The sequence below is a fragment of the Physeter macrocephalus genome, chromosome 14 (genome assembly GCF_002837175.3).
Source record: "Physeter macrocephalus isolate SW-GA chromosome 14, ASM283717v5, whole genome shotgun sequence".
NCBI classification, from domain to species: domain Eukaryota; kingdom Metazoa; phylum Chordata; class Mammalia; order Artiodactyla; family Physeteridae; genus Physeter; species Physeter macrocephalus.
In genome coordinates, this window is record NC_041227.1 from 121,458,425 (window position 1) to 121,474,750 (window position 16,326).

The 16,326-nt window shown below is 42.2% G+C and overlaps 1 long non-coding RNA gene across 1 annotated transcript in view; it reads right to left on the reverse strand.

The window, feature by feature from the left end:
• The window catches only part of LOC114487810 (uncharacterized), a 67,379-nt gene that overhangs the window by 26,707 nt on the left and 24,346 nt on the right, over positions 1-16,326 (reverse strand). The window lies entirely within an intron of this gene.

Here is a 16,326-nt window from a genome sequence, read left to right on the forward strand (position 1 = left end):
ACAAACCCCCTTGACTCTCGCAAGAAGAAGAATCACCAGTACAAGCATATTTCCCTCAAAACTAATTGCAACTGGGGAAACGATCCTTTAGTTGGCTGGAAGATAAAAACAGAGAATTAAAAATCCCAAACAATATATTTGCCGAGTGGAGTCATTAGGGAATAGAAAATAAATTAAAATGATCAAGTAAGACTGATCTCAGGAATTCAAGAATTGCTAAACATCCGAGTTATACATATGATAATAATAACAGTCTTGCTGGACATTTTGACCCTTCATATCCACTCTTCACCCTTCCCCACCCTGTTTTATGTCCCTGCTATCTAAGGGCCACATCAATGGGCTTCCTCACCCTGGGTTCTGCTAGGCTCAGCCGATGGGGGCGCCAGAGGAAGGGACCATGGTTGGGGTGCTCATTCCTCTAGCTGCCTGTCTGAGAGCTTGCCACGGGGCTGCTACATCCCTCGACCGAAGGTCACAGCTGCTGTCAGGCAGCCCTCTCCATCTCTGGATTTCAGTCACCACTCCTGCCCTTGTCCTTTCAGGACCAGGCATGGCAAAGCATTCCACTCTTCCTTGTTGTTTTCCTCACCTTCCTTTCATTAAACTTTCCTCATATTACCCAATTTGAATGGGCTACCTGTTTCCTGCTACTAATTGGTACCAGGGGTGGCCCAGTACCAAGGGCAGCCCCTCAAAATAGGATCCTGTGATGGGTTGCTTATATAATTGAGGAGAGCGGCAATGACCTCCTTGTAGGAGTGGTGGGCACAGATGGGTCATGTGTAATCAATGGCATTCGGTGGCGTTGTCATCACTCAACTGATTGGGGGTGGCATGGGATGAAGGGGAGGTAGAGGATAAGGCACTAGGACCTGGAGTGACTTGGGCATTTTTATACTATGGCAATAATGGTCATTATAAAGATTGTGGAGTCACTTGGCTTCTACTGACATCACCAGAGAAAATACGTGGGGAAAAGGAAAAACTGAAAGCTGTGAACGTCGAACTGAGGATCCAATGGACAGTGAGAAAGGCTTGGTGGCAGCTTTGTAGGAGCCCCCGACTGTATATGGCTGAAGCCTGAACCCAGGACCTCACTCTACATAAAGCAGAAATGCAGCTCCAATTAAATGCTCAGAGAAGAGCACAGGGGGGAAGTGGTGGGACTCTGAGGCTTAGGATGGGGACATCTGAGTAGCTACAGAGAAGGGTGAGAAGTCTGAACTCTCAACCCCCTTGAACTTCCCTTATCAGCTCAGGTAACCCTTCTCCTGCCTGGGGTACCAACTCATCCCTGCCTTCAGTGATTGCGTTTAGGATGGTTGCTTCACAAAACGGATGTCCAGTCTCCTCATTCCTCCAGGACCAAAAGGAGTGTTAGATTCCCAACTTAGCCCAGCTGGCCTGCTCCAGAAGGCGATGGCCTACACACGGAAAGAGCTGCAGGACCTTGCCAATTCACAGGAAGAGTCCTGGGAGCGTATATGCCTGGGAATGGATTCTAAGCACGATAACCTAAGGAGGGTAAATAAAGGTTTGATTGGGTTGAATTCGCTGACATGGATGTAGCCAGTTTCGGGCATTGGAGTTTGGCATGAATAATCTCCTACAAGGGCTAATTCAGACTGAATTTAATTGTGACCTAAAGTTAATGAGGTTGAGATGCCGAAAATTCCCCGGCATGCTGAGTGTAGAAGAAGGAGTCTGAAAGCTCAAAGAGATAGGGATGTTTAAATGAGTCAATTATATGTGACCTCTCAGCCAACCGTATCTCCCTTCCTCTACCTCAAGGCCTGGAGGATACTCCCTTTCCCAAGACATTTACAGAAATGTGACGGGGGCGCCAGTCTCCTTCAGGAGCTCTGTGGTGACTGTCACTGTGGACTGGAGATGAGGTCAAGGGTGCCACAGAGGAATAGGAGTCTTTGATCTCAATGAGAATAGCCAAATGCCAGAAGGGTAGAGGCCAGGTGGGTGTTTGTCAGACACCACATGGCTCAATTACTACTTAACAAACAACAGAGAGGAATAGTAATCAGACTACACTGACTTGTGGGGATCTATATTGATGGCCAATTGATCACAGGGTTCCTGGGAATTAAGTACGTGAGCGGACTCGTAAGATGCTACTTGACACATAAGGAGGAAAAATTCCAGGTCTGGTGGGTAGAAATCTAACTCAAGTTTCCCTGATAGTTGCCATGGCCTCCTGTGCAGTTCCCAGAGCTACCATTTTAGAGATCCAGGTCCCACTGACTGAGAGAGAGGCCAAGACCTTTTGAGACAAGGTCTGTAATGCAGTCACAGGTATACACTGTGAATATTTCCCCAAACCCTCCATAGAGGGCCCCAGGGCCAGTTACCATGGTGGCTGTGCACTAGGGGAAAAGATACACCCAGACTTTCTCGGGGTTCTTAGATATTGGCTCTGAATGGATGTCTCTGGAGACCCCAAAGACCACTGCAGTCTACTGGTCAGAATAAGAATTTATGGAGACCAGATGTAAACGGAATCCTGGCCCAAGTCCAGGGCCCTGTGGTTCTTTTCCTAGTCCCTGAATGTATACAAGGAAGACACACACTTCGTGTGGTAGGCAGAATTATGGTCCTCCCCCGCAAAGATGTGTACATCCTTATCTCCAGAACCTGTGAATATGTTACTTTACAGGGCAAAGGAGAATTAAGGTAGCAGATGGAATTAAGTTCGCTAATCAGATTTCCTTGAAATAGGGAGATTATCCTGGAGAATGTGGTCCCAATGTAATCACAAGTGTCCTTAAATGTGGAGGAGAGAGGCAGAAGAGTCAGTGTCAGAGTGATGCAGAAAGATTTGACCAGCCATCTCCGGCTTTAAAAATGAAGAGGCCACAAGCCAAGGAATGCACACAGCCTCCAGGAGCTAAAAAAGGCAAGAAAATGGATCCTCCCCTAGACCCTTCAGAAAGGAATGGAGCCCTGTGGACACCTTGATTTTAACTCATTGAGACCCATTTCAGACTTCTGACCTCCCAAACTGTGAGATAATCACTATGCGCTGTTTAAAGCCACAAAATTTGTGGGAATCTGTTACAGTGCCATACACTCAGTAAAGGGCAGAATTCCCACATTGGTGCTGTGACCTGCTCAGTGAGGATATTATGGTAGGAATGGCCAGATAGAAGCTACGGAACTTCCCTCTTACCCAATGCCCCACCAGGATGGCAAATCAAAAACAGGACCATACCCCAATGTTCACTGCAGTACTATTTACAATATCCAAACCATGGAAGCAACCTAAATGTCCATAGACAGATGAATGGATAAAGATGTGGTGTATATATACAATGGAATATTAGCCATAAAAAAAGAATGAACTTAGGGCTTCCCTGGTGGTGCAGTGGTTGTGCGTCCGCCTGCCGATGCAGGGGAACCGGGTTCGCGCCCCGGTCTGGGAGGATCCCACATGCCGTGGAGCGGCTGGGCCCGTGAGCCATGGCAAAAAGAATGAACTTATGCCATTTGCAGCAACATGGATGGACCTAGAGATTATCATACTTAGTGAAGTAAGTCAGACAGAGAAAGATAAATATCATATGATATCACTTATATGTGGAATCTTTTTAAAAAAAAAAGATACAAATGAACTTATTTCCAAAGTGAAAGAGACTCACAGACATAGGAAACAAACTTATGGTTACCAAAGAGGAAAGGGAGGTGGGGGAGGGCTAAATTAGGAGGTCAGGATTAACACATACATGCTACTATATAGAAAAAAGATAACCTACTGTATAGCACAGAGAGCTATACCTGAATACATATATGTATGTATGTATGTATAACTGAACCGCTGTGCTATACACCTGAAACTAACATGATATTGTAAATCAACTGTACTTCAATTAAAAACAAAACAGGATTTCCCCGGTGGCATAGTGGTTAAGAATCCGCCTGCCAATACAGGGGACACGGGTTCAAGCCCTGGTCCGGGAAGATCCCACATGCCATGGAGCAACTAAGCCCATGCGTCACAACTACTGAGCCTGCGCTCTAGAGCCAGTGAGCCACAACTACTGAGCCCACGTGCCACAGCTACTGAAGCCTGCGTGCCTAGAGCCCGTGCTCCACAACAAGAGAAGCCACCGCAATGAGAAGCCCGCGCACCGCAACGAAGAGTAGCCTCCGCTCAACGCAACTAGAGAAAGCCCGCGCACAGCAACAAAGACCCAATGCAGTCAAAAATAAATAAATAAACAGAAAAAAAACAAAACAGGGAGTTCCTGGCGGGCCAGTGGTTAGGACTCGGCGCTTTCACTGCCATGGGCCCAGTTTCAATCCCTGGTCAGCGAACTAAGATCCCGCAAGCTGTGTGGTACGGCCAAACAAACAAAAAACGAACAAAAAAGCAAAAACCAAACCCCTAGGGAGACTGCAGTGCCACCATCAAAGACCTGAAATATGCAAGGACAGGCCCTGTAACACCCCTGTCTGAATAGTGTTAAGTCCCAAGTGGTTATGGAGAATGTCAGGAGATTTACCCAGATGTGATCAGGTGTCAGCTGTGTCAATTATAGCTACAGTTCTAGGCACTTAATACATAGCTACTCACCAGAAAAACACTTTTTCCCTATGCTCATCAGGAAAGAAAATCACAAGGAGGGACCAATGCAGATGATCTTTACTGTTTTGCCTCAGGGCTCCCTTAGCTCTCCTTGCTTCCTCATATTCTAGTCCAGAAAGCACTGATAATCTTGATAAGCCCACAGAACATCACGCTGGTTCATTACAATGATGAGCTGCAAGTGGTAATCACCTTAGATATCTTAGTAAACCAACACATTCCAGAGGGTGGAATATAAACCCCATAGCCTTCCAAAGCCTACCATACTGTGAAGTTTTTAGGGTCCAGCAGTCTGGGGCATGTGAGAACATCCCTTCTAAAATAAAAGATAAGTTTTTTCACTTTGCATTGTTCACCATGAGGAAAAAGGGGCAACGCCTGGCAGACCTCTGAGTTTCAGAGATGGCATATATCACATTTGGACATGCCGCTCTGGGTGACCTGAAGTCTGCCGGTGTTGGTGGGGCGTAGAGTAAGAAAGAGCTCTCTAGCAGTCCAGGCTACAGTGCAGACTGCCCTGCCTTTGGGCCTTATGACTCAGCACACCTAATGAAACTGGAAGAGCGTCTGGCCAACAGGAGAGTGACAGATTGGAGAAAGATCATGCCTTCTTCTACCAGTAACTATTCTCCATTTGAAAAGCAGCTCCTGGTTTGCTTCTGGGCCCAGGTAGAGTGTCAACACCTGATCACAGGGCACCAAGTCACATGCACGGCAGCGTTCCAGCATTCCACTATAAAATGCAGTTGGTATACCTGCATCCAGGCCTGAGAGGATCCAGAAGGCACAAGTGTTCATATGAGCAGGTGACAAGGAGTTCCTGCTGCTTCGTCATCGTTCCCTCGATCCTACACCTATGGACTCATGGCAGTTTCCTTATGACCAGTTAAAAGAGGAGGAAGAAGAACCAGTAGGCCTGGTTTCTGGCTGAGTTCGTACTATGTGCTGGCATCAGCTGAAGTAGATGACAACTACAGACCACCACTCAGGCACAGACCTGAACAACAGTGGTGAAGGAAAGTCTTCCCAGTGGGCAGAACTTCAGACCAAACAACTGGTTTGTCCCCTTTGTGTGGAATGAAAGGTGGCCTGTGATATGGAGCCACACTGACACACTGCCAGTGGCTAATGGGTTGGCTGACTGGTCAGGGGCTTAGAAAGGACAAGACTGGAAAGTTGGTGACAAGAAGTTTCTAGAGAATAAACCCACATACCTACAGTCAATTAATGTTTGACAAAGAAGGCAAGAAAATACAATGGAGAAAAGACAGTCTCTTCAGCAAGTGGTGTTGGGAAAGCTGGACAGCCACATGTAAATCAGTGAAGTTAGAATACTCCCTCACAGCATACCCCAAAATAAGCTCAAAATAGCTTAAAGACAAATATAAGACATGACACCATAAAACTCCTAGAAGAGAACATAGGCAAAACATTCTCTGACATAAATCGTACCAATGTTTTTCTTAGTCTCCCAAGGCAATAGAAATAAAAGCAAAAATAAACAAATTGGACCTAATCAAACGTATAAGCTTTTGCACAGCAAAGGAAACCATAAACAAAATGAAAAGACAACCTACAGAATGGGAGAAAATATTTGCAAACGATGCAACTGACCAGGGCTTAATTTCTAAAATATACAAACAGCTCATACAACTCAATAACAGAACAAGAGAACTATATTCAATCTCCTGGGATAAACCATAATGGAAAAGAAAGAATGTCTCTATGTGTATAACTGAGTCACTTTACTGTACAGCAGAGATTGGCACAGCATTGTAAATCAATTCTACTTCAATAAAAAAAAGTTAAAAGACAAAAAAAAGCAAAAAAAAAAACCCCAAAACAAAAAAAACAAACAACCCAATCAAAAAATGGGCAGAAGACCAAAATAGACATTTCCCCAAAGAAGACATACAGATGGCCAATAAGCACACGAAAAGATGCTCAACATCACTAATTATTAGAGAAATGCAAATCAAAGAATACTCCCTCACAGCATACCCCAAAATAAGCTCAAAATAGCTTAAAGACAAATATAAGACATGACACCATAAAACTCCTAGAAGAGAACATAGGCAAAACATTCTCTGACATAAATCGTACCAATGTTTTTCTTAGTCTCCCAAGGCAATAGAAATAAAAGCAAAAATAAACAAATTGGACCTAATCAAACGTATAAGCTTTTGCACAGCAAAGGAAACCATAAACAAAATGAAAAGACAACCTACAGAATGGGAGAAAATATTTGCAAACGATGCAACTGACCAGGGCTTAATTTCTAAACTATACAAACAGCTCATGCAACTCAATAACAGAACAAGAGAACTATATTCAATCTCCTGGGATAAACCATAATGGAAAAGAAAGAATGTCTCTATGTGTATAACTGAGTCACTTTACTGTACAGCAGAGATTGGCACAGCATTGTAAATCAATTCTACTTCAATAAAAAAAAGTTAAAAGACAAAAAAAAGCAAAAAAAAAAACCCCAAAACAAAAAAAACAAACAACCCAATCAAAAAATGGGCAGAAGACCAAAATAGACATTTCCCCAAAGAAGACATACAGATGGCCAATAAGCACACGAAAAGATGCTCAACATCACTAATTATTAGAGAAATGCAAATCAAAACCACAATGAGATATCACCTCACACCAGTCAGAATGGCCATCATTAAAAAAGCCTACAAATAACAAATGCTGAAGAGGGTGTGGAGAAAGGGAACCCTCCTAGGGACTTCCCTGGTGGTCCAGTGGTTAAGAATCTGCCTTCCAATGCAGGGGATGCGGGTTCGATCCCTGGTGGGGGAACTAAGATCTCAGTGCCGCAGTGCAACTAAGCCCATGCGCCACAACTAGAGAGAAGTCCGCGTGCCGCAGTGAAGATCCCATGTGCTGCAACTAAGACCCAATGCAGACAAACGAATAGATAAATAAATTTTTTTTTAAAAAAGGGAGAGTGGCAGGTTAGCTCAGTTGGTTAGAGCGTGGTGCTAATAATAAAAAAGGGAACCCTCCTACACTGTTGGTGGGAATGTAAATTGGTACAGCCACTATGGAAAACAGTATGGAGGTTCCTTAAAAAAAACTAAAAATAGGGACTTCCCCGGCGGTCCAGTGGTTAAGACTGTGCTTCCACGACAGGGGCCGTGGGTTCGATCCCCAGTTGGGGAGACAAGATCCCACATGGCTCGAGGCCAAAAAACCAAAACATAAAACAGAAGAAATATTGTAACAAATTCAATAAAGACTTTAAAAATTGTCCACATCAAAGGCAAAAAATTTTTTTTTAAGTTTCTGGGGGAGACCTATGTGGATGGACCCTTTGGAATAGGCCCAGGTTGTGAAAATATTTATGCCCCACATATATGCTTAATAAGAGCCACATATATACCCATAAATGAGGTGGATAGGATGATCCACCCTGTGGATGTCATTTGGGCTCTTTTTCCATTCACCCTAGTGCTTCCTCAATGCCCATGACCAAAGTGGCCATGGCAGCCAGAATGGAATCTATGCCTGGACTCAGCAACAAAGACTTCCCCTTACCCAAGCTAATCGGACTACTGCTACTGCTAAGGGCCCTTTCTGCAAACAGAGGTCAACACTAATCTCTCAATATGGCATCCTTCCCAGGGTGGAGAGACCAGCCAGCCACCTCGTAACATGTGGACTCCTTCCATCATGGGCAGGGCTGTGCCTTATCCTCACAGGAACAGATGTATATTTCAGGTTCAGATTATCTTCCCTGCTTGCAGTGCTTCTGCCAATACCATAATTTGTGGATTTACAGAATAGCTTATCCATTACTGTATACTCCACAAGATGTCCTCTCCAAACACTTTTAATGCAAAAGAAGTATAGCAGTGGGCTCACATCCACAGAATTCACTGGTCTTAACACATGTCCCACCACCCAGAAGCAGCTGGTTTGGAAAAGAGAAGAATGGACTACTGAAGCCTCATTTATAGGATCAGCTAGGAGATGACACCCTGTGGGGTAGGTGTGTTGGCCTACTAGGTGTGACTTTATGTTTTAAAAAGCTGCCAATACTTGGAGTTGTCTTCTTCAAAACTAGAAAGCATAGGTCTAGGAAACAGGAGTCACACAGGAATGGCCACTCTCACTCTTATACCTAATAATGCACTTGAAGAAGTCTTGCTTTACCTCCCTTTAGCCTTGGATTTGGGGGTTTGAAGGTTCTAGTGCCTGAGGTGGGGATTGTTTCCACTAGGTAATTGTTCCACCACACTCATGGTTCTAAGGAATTGGAAGCTTAAACTTCTCCCTGGCCATTTGGGGATCTTCATTCTACTAAACCAGCAGGCAGAGAAGGAGATCCCTCTACTGGCTGGGGTGATTGATTCTGATTTCAAAGGAAAATCTGATTTCTGCTGCAAAATGGAGGAAAAGAAGGACCATGTCTGGAACCCAGGAGATTCACTGAGGTGTCTCCTAGTTCTTCCTTTCTTGGGGATACTGATCAATGAAAAACTGTGGTGCCCAATAAAGACCAAACCACCAAGGTCTCATCAAGCAAAGACCCTGTCCAATGGAGCTGGTAGAAGGTAAGGGGACAATGGAGTTAGTGGTAGAAGCTGGTGGCTCTGGGAGCAACTTGGGCCTCATGACCTGTTACAGAGGCTGGGGCTGTCACCTCTTTTTTCTATCCTTTAGCTTATATGAAGAAAAGCTGAAGTTTCAGCTGAGAGTGGTAGAGTAGGACCAAATTGACATCACTATGCAATGACATAATATTAATGAGACTCAATGGGCCCCCTTTACCAAAGCCACTCATTTCTCAATGGATGAAGGAAGAGTGTCTGCTGACAGGCAAAATTGCAGACTGGGATGGTATCTTCTGTTTGCCCTCTCCTCCAGATTCACTTTCCATCCTCCTCTGTGCCCTGCTCTGTGCCATAGGAGGATGCCCTGTGTGAACTACAACGATGGGGCCCCTCACCTCTGGTGACCACTCATGTTTGACCAAAGGGAGTGCTCACAAGAGATAGGAGAGTGGGTTTAGAAGACCCATTCCCTTTTCTCCCTCCCTGAAGGGTCACTGTAGATTGGCTGCATCCCTTGACCAAATGCCCTGCCAAATGAGCAGTCAAGGGGCCCGATCCACACAGCCTTCTCTACATCTATATCCCAGTAACTGCCCCTCTTCTCACCCCTCCGGGTCTAAAGGTGGTAAAGGCGGCCCAGTGTTCCTAATCCTGGCGACCTCTACAACTGCTCCACACCGTAATGGTTAATTTTATGCATCAACTTGACTGGACTTAGGGATGCCCAGACAGCTGCTAAAACATTATTTCTGGGTGCACCTGTGAGGGTGTTTCTGGAAGAGATTAGCATTTGAATCAGTAAACTGAGTAAAGAAGGTTGTCTTCACCAATGTTGATGACCACCATCCAATCCATTGAAAGCCCGAATAGAACAAAAAGGCAGAGGAAAGACCAATTTGATCTCTCTGTTGAGCTGGGACATCCATCTTCTCCCACCCTCAGACATTGGCATTCCTGGTTCTCAGGCCTTTGGACTCGGACTGGGACTTACATCATTGGCTCCCCTGGTTCTCAGGCTTTGGGGTCTCAACTGGAACTTATACCACTAGCTTTTCTGGGCTTCCAGCTTGCAGATGGCAGATTGTGGAAATTCTCAGTCTCCATAATGCATGAGCCAATCCCTCATAATAAATCCCTTTCTATATATCTATATCTATATCTATATACTCTATTGGTTCTGTTTCTCTGGAGAACCCTGACTGATACACACACCTATGTAAATAATCCCTTTATTAAACTCGCCTCTAATTTCAAGTGGGATCCTCACCAATATAATAGCTTATATAGCTTAAATAGCATTTTGTATGCCAAGTATTGGTAATAAGATCTTTACATACATCAATTCATTTAATCCTCCCTAGAACCCCATGAAGTAGCTACTGTTGTTTTCCATAATTTACAGATGGGAAACTAAAGTACAGAAAAGTGAAGTAACTTAAAGATCACACAGCTACTGACCTAATGCAAGTTGGTTCCAGAATCTATGCTCGTAACCACTGCACTAATCTGTGTCCCTTAATGACCAAGCTAGCTAGTGGGGACTTGAGTGTTTATAATTATAGTGGGCATTTCTCATTCTTTTTGGCCACCCAGCATCTGAACCCTCTTCCCATATATCTAGGGTACAAGCATATGACCTAGGCTCAGCCATTCGAAAACAACCAGCCCAGAGTTGCATGGGCCATGAGTAACTCCATCTCTAGTGACATAGGATAGAGTTCTTGGCTTAACTGTGGCAGTCCTGCTGGTGGATTCACCACCATTTAGTGCTTGAGGTGTCAGCAATGTATCTAGAACTCAAAGGACTGGTCCTAAAATTCTGAGAGAGGCCATTCTCCTCCTCAAGAATTGTTTTTCTGCCTAAATCAGCTAGAGTTGATTCTTGCATCCCGCAACCAGGAACTCTGATTGGTGCTCTTGTTTGTTCTCTATTTCTCTATATTTGATGTATTTCATAATAAAGAAGATGAATGTAATCTACTATATTAATAGATTAAGGAAGAAAATGATCATCTCAATAAAAGCAGGAAAAGCATTCAATAGCATTCAACATTTGTAAATAATAATAAACTCATAGGAAACCAGACTAGCTACCAACTTCCTTAACCTGATGAAGTTTTCTATCAATGTGTTTAGGAAAAATAATGAAAATGCGGAAAGCCTTCTCTCTGAGACCAGAAAAAGAAAATGAAAGCCCATTGTCAGTAATTCTCTTTAACATTGTATTGGAAGGCCTAGGCAATGCAATAAAGATAAGAAAAATAAATTAAGAGGTATCAAAATTAAGAATGAAGACACAAACAGTATTTATTTGCAGAAGATATAATAACTACATAGGAAACTCCAAGAGACCCTTTGGACAAAATACTAGATTTTAAAGAGTTGAGAATGGTGTCTGGATATAATATCAGATATACAAAATCCTGACAGCGTTCTTAGACAATGGAATAATCAATTAGAAAAAAAATCCCTTGTACAATAACAACATAAGCTCTAGGATGCTTAAGAATAAATCTAGCAAAATATGTTCAAAACCTCTATGGAGAAACCACCTACCATTATTGAAGGGCACAAGAATAAGACCTATATCCACAAACAGAGAAATATAACCTGTTCACAGATGGCTCAATACTGTAAAGATGTCATTTTCCTCCAAAATTAATCTATACTTTATAATCTATAATGAAACTTCAATAAAAATCTAAATAGTTTTTTCCTATTGAATTGATAAAAATTTTAAAAAGGCTAAGAAATAGCTGAAGAAGAGCAATGTAGTGAGACTTGCCCTTCCAAATGCTGTAATAATAGTATAATAAAGACAGAGGGGTATTCATGCAGGGAAAAACAAAGAGACCAATGGAACAGAATAGAGAGGCCAGAAACTCACCCATATCATATAAAAAGAATATATGGCAGAGGGGACATTACAAATCAGTGAAAATAAGATGACTATATCATTTAAAAGTGGTGCTGGAAGAATTAGTTATACAAATGGGAGAAAATAGTTAGATCCTTACTTCACAGAATACACAAAAATAAATTCTGGATGGATTGGAGACCTAAATGCTGAAGCAAAACTTTAAAACTTTCAGAAAAAAATATAGAGAATAGACTTTATAGCATTGGGTAGAAGAAGATTTCTTAAATAAGACACAAACAGGATAAACTATAAAATTGGGAAAAATAAACACTTCTGTACCAAAAGAAAGAAAATAAGAAAGAAAGGAAAATAAAAGACGATAATCACAGCGAAAATAGAGCCACAGACTTTAGGATTCATTTTTAGAAGAAATAAAGAACTCCTATCAAAGCAAGAAGAAAATGACAAAAAACCCAAGTGGAAAAATGGACAAAGGATTTTAAAGGAAACTCAGAAATGGTCAAGAGTGTGAGGGAAGAGTTCCTAAACTCATTAACAGGAAAACGGAAATTAAAATCACCCTGAGAGACCACTTTACATCCTTCAGATTAGCAAGAATTTAAAAGACTGACAATGTCAAGCGTTGGCAAAGATGTGCACAAATAGGAACTCACATGCACTGGCTGGCAAGAGTGTAAATTGGTACAACCACTTTGAATAAAAAGTTGGCCACAGCTAGTGAAAATCAATGGTGAACAAATCCTTCAATCCAGCAATTTTCTTCTGGGTTTACACCATAAGCAAGCTCTCACTCACTTACCCAAAGAGGGAGAAACAATAATGTCCACTGCAACTCTGTAATAGCAAAAACACTGCAAACAACTCAATTATCCATCAAAAAAATACTGGATAAGTAAATCGCAGTAGAATTGTACATGCACAAATACCATGCAGAAGCTTAAAAAAAACTAGAGCTACGTATATCATCATGGATAAATTTCAGAAGCATAAATTTGAAAGCATGCTGAAATAGGGACTTCCCTGGTGGTGCAGTGGTTAGGAATCCTCCTGCCAATGCAGGGGACACAGGTTCGAACCCTGGTCCAGGAAGATCCCACATGCTGTGGAGCAACTAAGCCTGTGCTTCACAACTACTGAGCCTGCGTTCTAGAGCCCGTGAGCCACAACTACTGAGCCCACATGCCACAACTACTGAAGCCCACACGCCTAGAGCCCGTGCTCCGCAACAAGAGAAGCCACTGCAATGAGAAGCCTGTGCACCGCAACGAAGAGTAGCCCCCGCTCGTCACAACTAGAGAAAGCCCTAACTCAGCAGCAAAGACCCAACGCAGCCAAAATATAAATAAATAAATAAGTAAATTGAAACACGCTGAAGTATAATATATACATGATGTAATTTAAATACAGTTAATAAAATAGCCCAAACAACAATTCTATATATTATTTGTGTTTGCTATATATGTTGTAGAATTATGAAGACATCATAGAAATTCAGGAGACTAGTTACCTCTGGAAAAGGGAGGAAAGGAAACAAGATTGGTGAGAGTTACACTTCAGGACTAATGGTAGCAAACTCTATCTGTAATGCTTCATTTCCTTAAAAATAAAATAAAAAATTGGAAGGAAATATAGCAAAATGTTAAAAGTTACTCAAATAGATAGTAGGTGCAGAGGGTACTATATTAAACTCTGAACTTTTGCTTAAAGTGTTTAACAATTTTTTTACATGGAGCCCCTTTTTGCAGAAATTGACAAGCTGACCCTAAGATTCATATAGAAATGGAAGGGACACAGAATAACCAAAATAATCTCAAAAAAAAAAAAAAAGAACAAAGTTGGAGGACTCACACCTCCCAATTCCAAAACTTACTGCAAATCTACAGTAATCAAGGCAGTGCCCTACTGGCATAAAGATAGACATATAGATCAAAGGAACAGAATTGAGAGTCCAGAAATAAACCTTTACATTTAGGGTCCACTGACTTTCAACAAGGGTCCCCAGACAATTCAGTGGGGAAAGATTAATCTTTTCTATAAATGGTGTTGGGACAACTGGATATCCACAGGCAAAAGAATGAAGTCAGACCCCCTACCTCACACCACATATAAAATTTAACTCAAAATGGATCAAAGACCTAACTGTAAGAGCTAAGGCAGTAAAACTCTTAGGAGAAAACATAGACATAAATCTTTGTGACTTTAGATTAGATAATGATTTCTGAGATATGACACCAAATGCACAGCAATAAAATTAAAAATAGATAAATTGTACTTCATTATAATTTCAAACGTTTGCACTTCAAAGGACACTATCAAGAAAGTGAAAAGACAACCTACAGAATGAGAGAAAATATTTGCAAATCATATATCTGATAAAGGCCTAGTGTGCAAAATATACTAAGAACTCTTACAACTCAACAATAAAATGACAAATAATCCAATTAGAAAGTGGGTGAAGGATCTGAACAGACATTTCTCCAAAGAAGATATACCAGTGGCCAATAAGCACATGAAAAATAAACACAACATCAATAGTCATTAGGGAAATGCAAATCAAAACCACAATGAGAGGGCTTCCCTGGTGGCGCAGTGGTTGAGGGTCCGCCTGCCGATGCAGGGGACACGGGTTCGTGCCCCGGTCCGGGAAGATCCCACATGCCGCGGAGCGGCTGGGCCCGTGAGCCACGGCCGCTGAGCCTGCGCATCCGGAGCCTGTGCTCCGCAACGGGAGAGGCCACAACAGTGAGAGGCCCGTGTACCGAAAAACAAAAAACAAAAAAACCCACAATGAGATGCCATTTCACACCCACTAGATTGCTATAGTCAAATAGATGGATAATAAGAAGTGTTGATGAGGATGTGGAAAAACTGGAACCCTCATACATTGCTAGTGAGAATGGAAAACCTTTGACAGTTCCTCAAAATATTAAACATAGCTATAACCCAGCAATTCCACTTCTAGCTATATACCCAAGAGAACTGAAAACATATGTATGCATAAAAACTTGTACACAATGTTCATAGCAGCATTATTCATAATAGCCCCAAAATGGAAATAACCCAAATGTCCATCAACTGATGAATGGATAAACAAAATGTGATACGTCCATACAACAGGAATATTATTCAGCAATAAAAATAAATGAGGAACTTATATCTCAACAAAGCTGTTGAAAATTTTTTAAAATGTTAAAGCTCAAAAAATAAATAAATAAATGAGGAACCGATACACGCTACAACATGGATGAACCTGGAAAGCATTATGCTCAGTGAAAGAAGCCAGACATAAAAGTCCACATATTGTATGATCCCATTTGTATGAAATGTGCAGAAGAGGCAAATCCAGAGACACAGAAAGCAGATGAGTGGTTGCTTATAGCTGGGGAGGAGGGGTAAACAGGGAGTGACTGCTAATAGGTACGGGGTTTCTTTGGGGAGTGAAGAAATGTTCTGAAATTAGATAGTGGTGATGGTTGTATAACTCTGTGAATAGACTAAAAGTACTGAATCGTACACTCCAAAAGGGTCAATTTTATGGTAAATGAATTATACTTTGATTTAAAAAAATGCATTGCAGATCCTACTTTGGAGTTTGTAAACAGCTCTTTCCTTCCCCCCCTTCTCCCCCAGAGAAGGCTCAGGACAGCATACAGGTATATGACTTAGAGGTTGCTCAGATGCCTGTCCTCCCTGGGAGACCATGAGGAAATGAAGCTGGAGCCCTGTGTCAGAAATCCAGTCTTACAGGCTGCTCTGTGACATCAAGAGTGTTTGCCACTTTATCCTATAGCCAAGCAAAACACACACTCGATTGCCGGAAACAAATGAGCTCTGGAGTGCATGCGATGGCTTAAAAAGTTGCCCCATATTTAAGACGGCATCATTGCCTTGAATGTACATGTGAGACTGCTCTAGTCACATCATGATAATTGGTGGTGGTCTCTCGATGCACAATCACTTTCACTCGTTGCATGAGCAGATCTGAATACAGTTGCATTTCAAATATCTAAACTATTTGTAAATAAAAATATGCATATTTCATATGTGTGTGTATTCATTCACTTATCCATCCATCTAACAAATAGATGTACCTAACAAAGGAGCACCTATTACTTGCCAGGCACTGTTCTAGGCACTGGGAAGACGAGATGAACAGAGGAGAAAATGCTCCGACTCTAATGGAGATTACGTTCTAGTCGGGGAGACCGAAAATGAACATAGATCATATAAAGCAGGTGGTGATAAATGCTATACTGTCAGCGAGAGCAGGTTGAGGG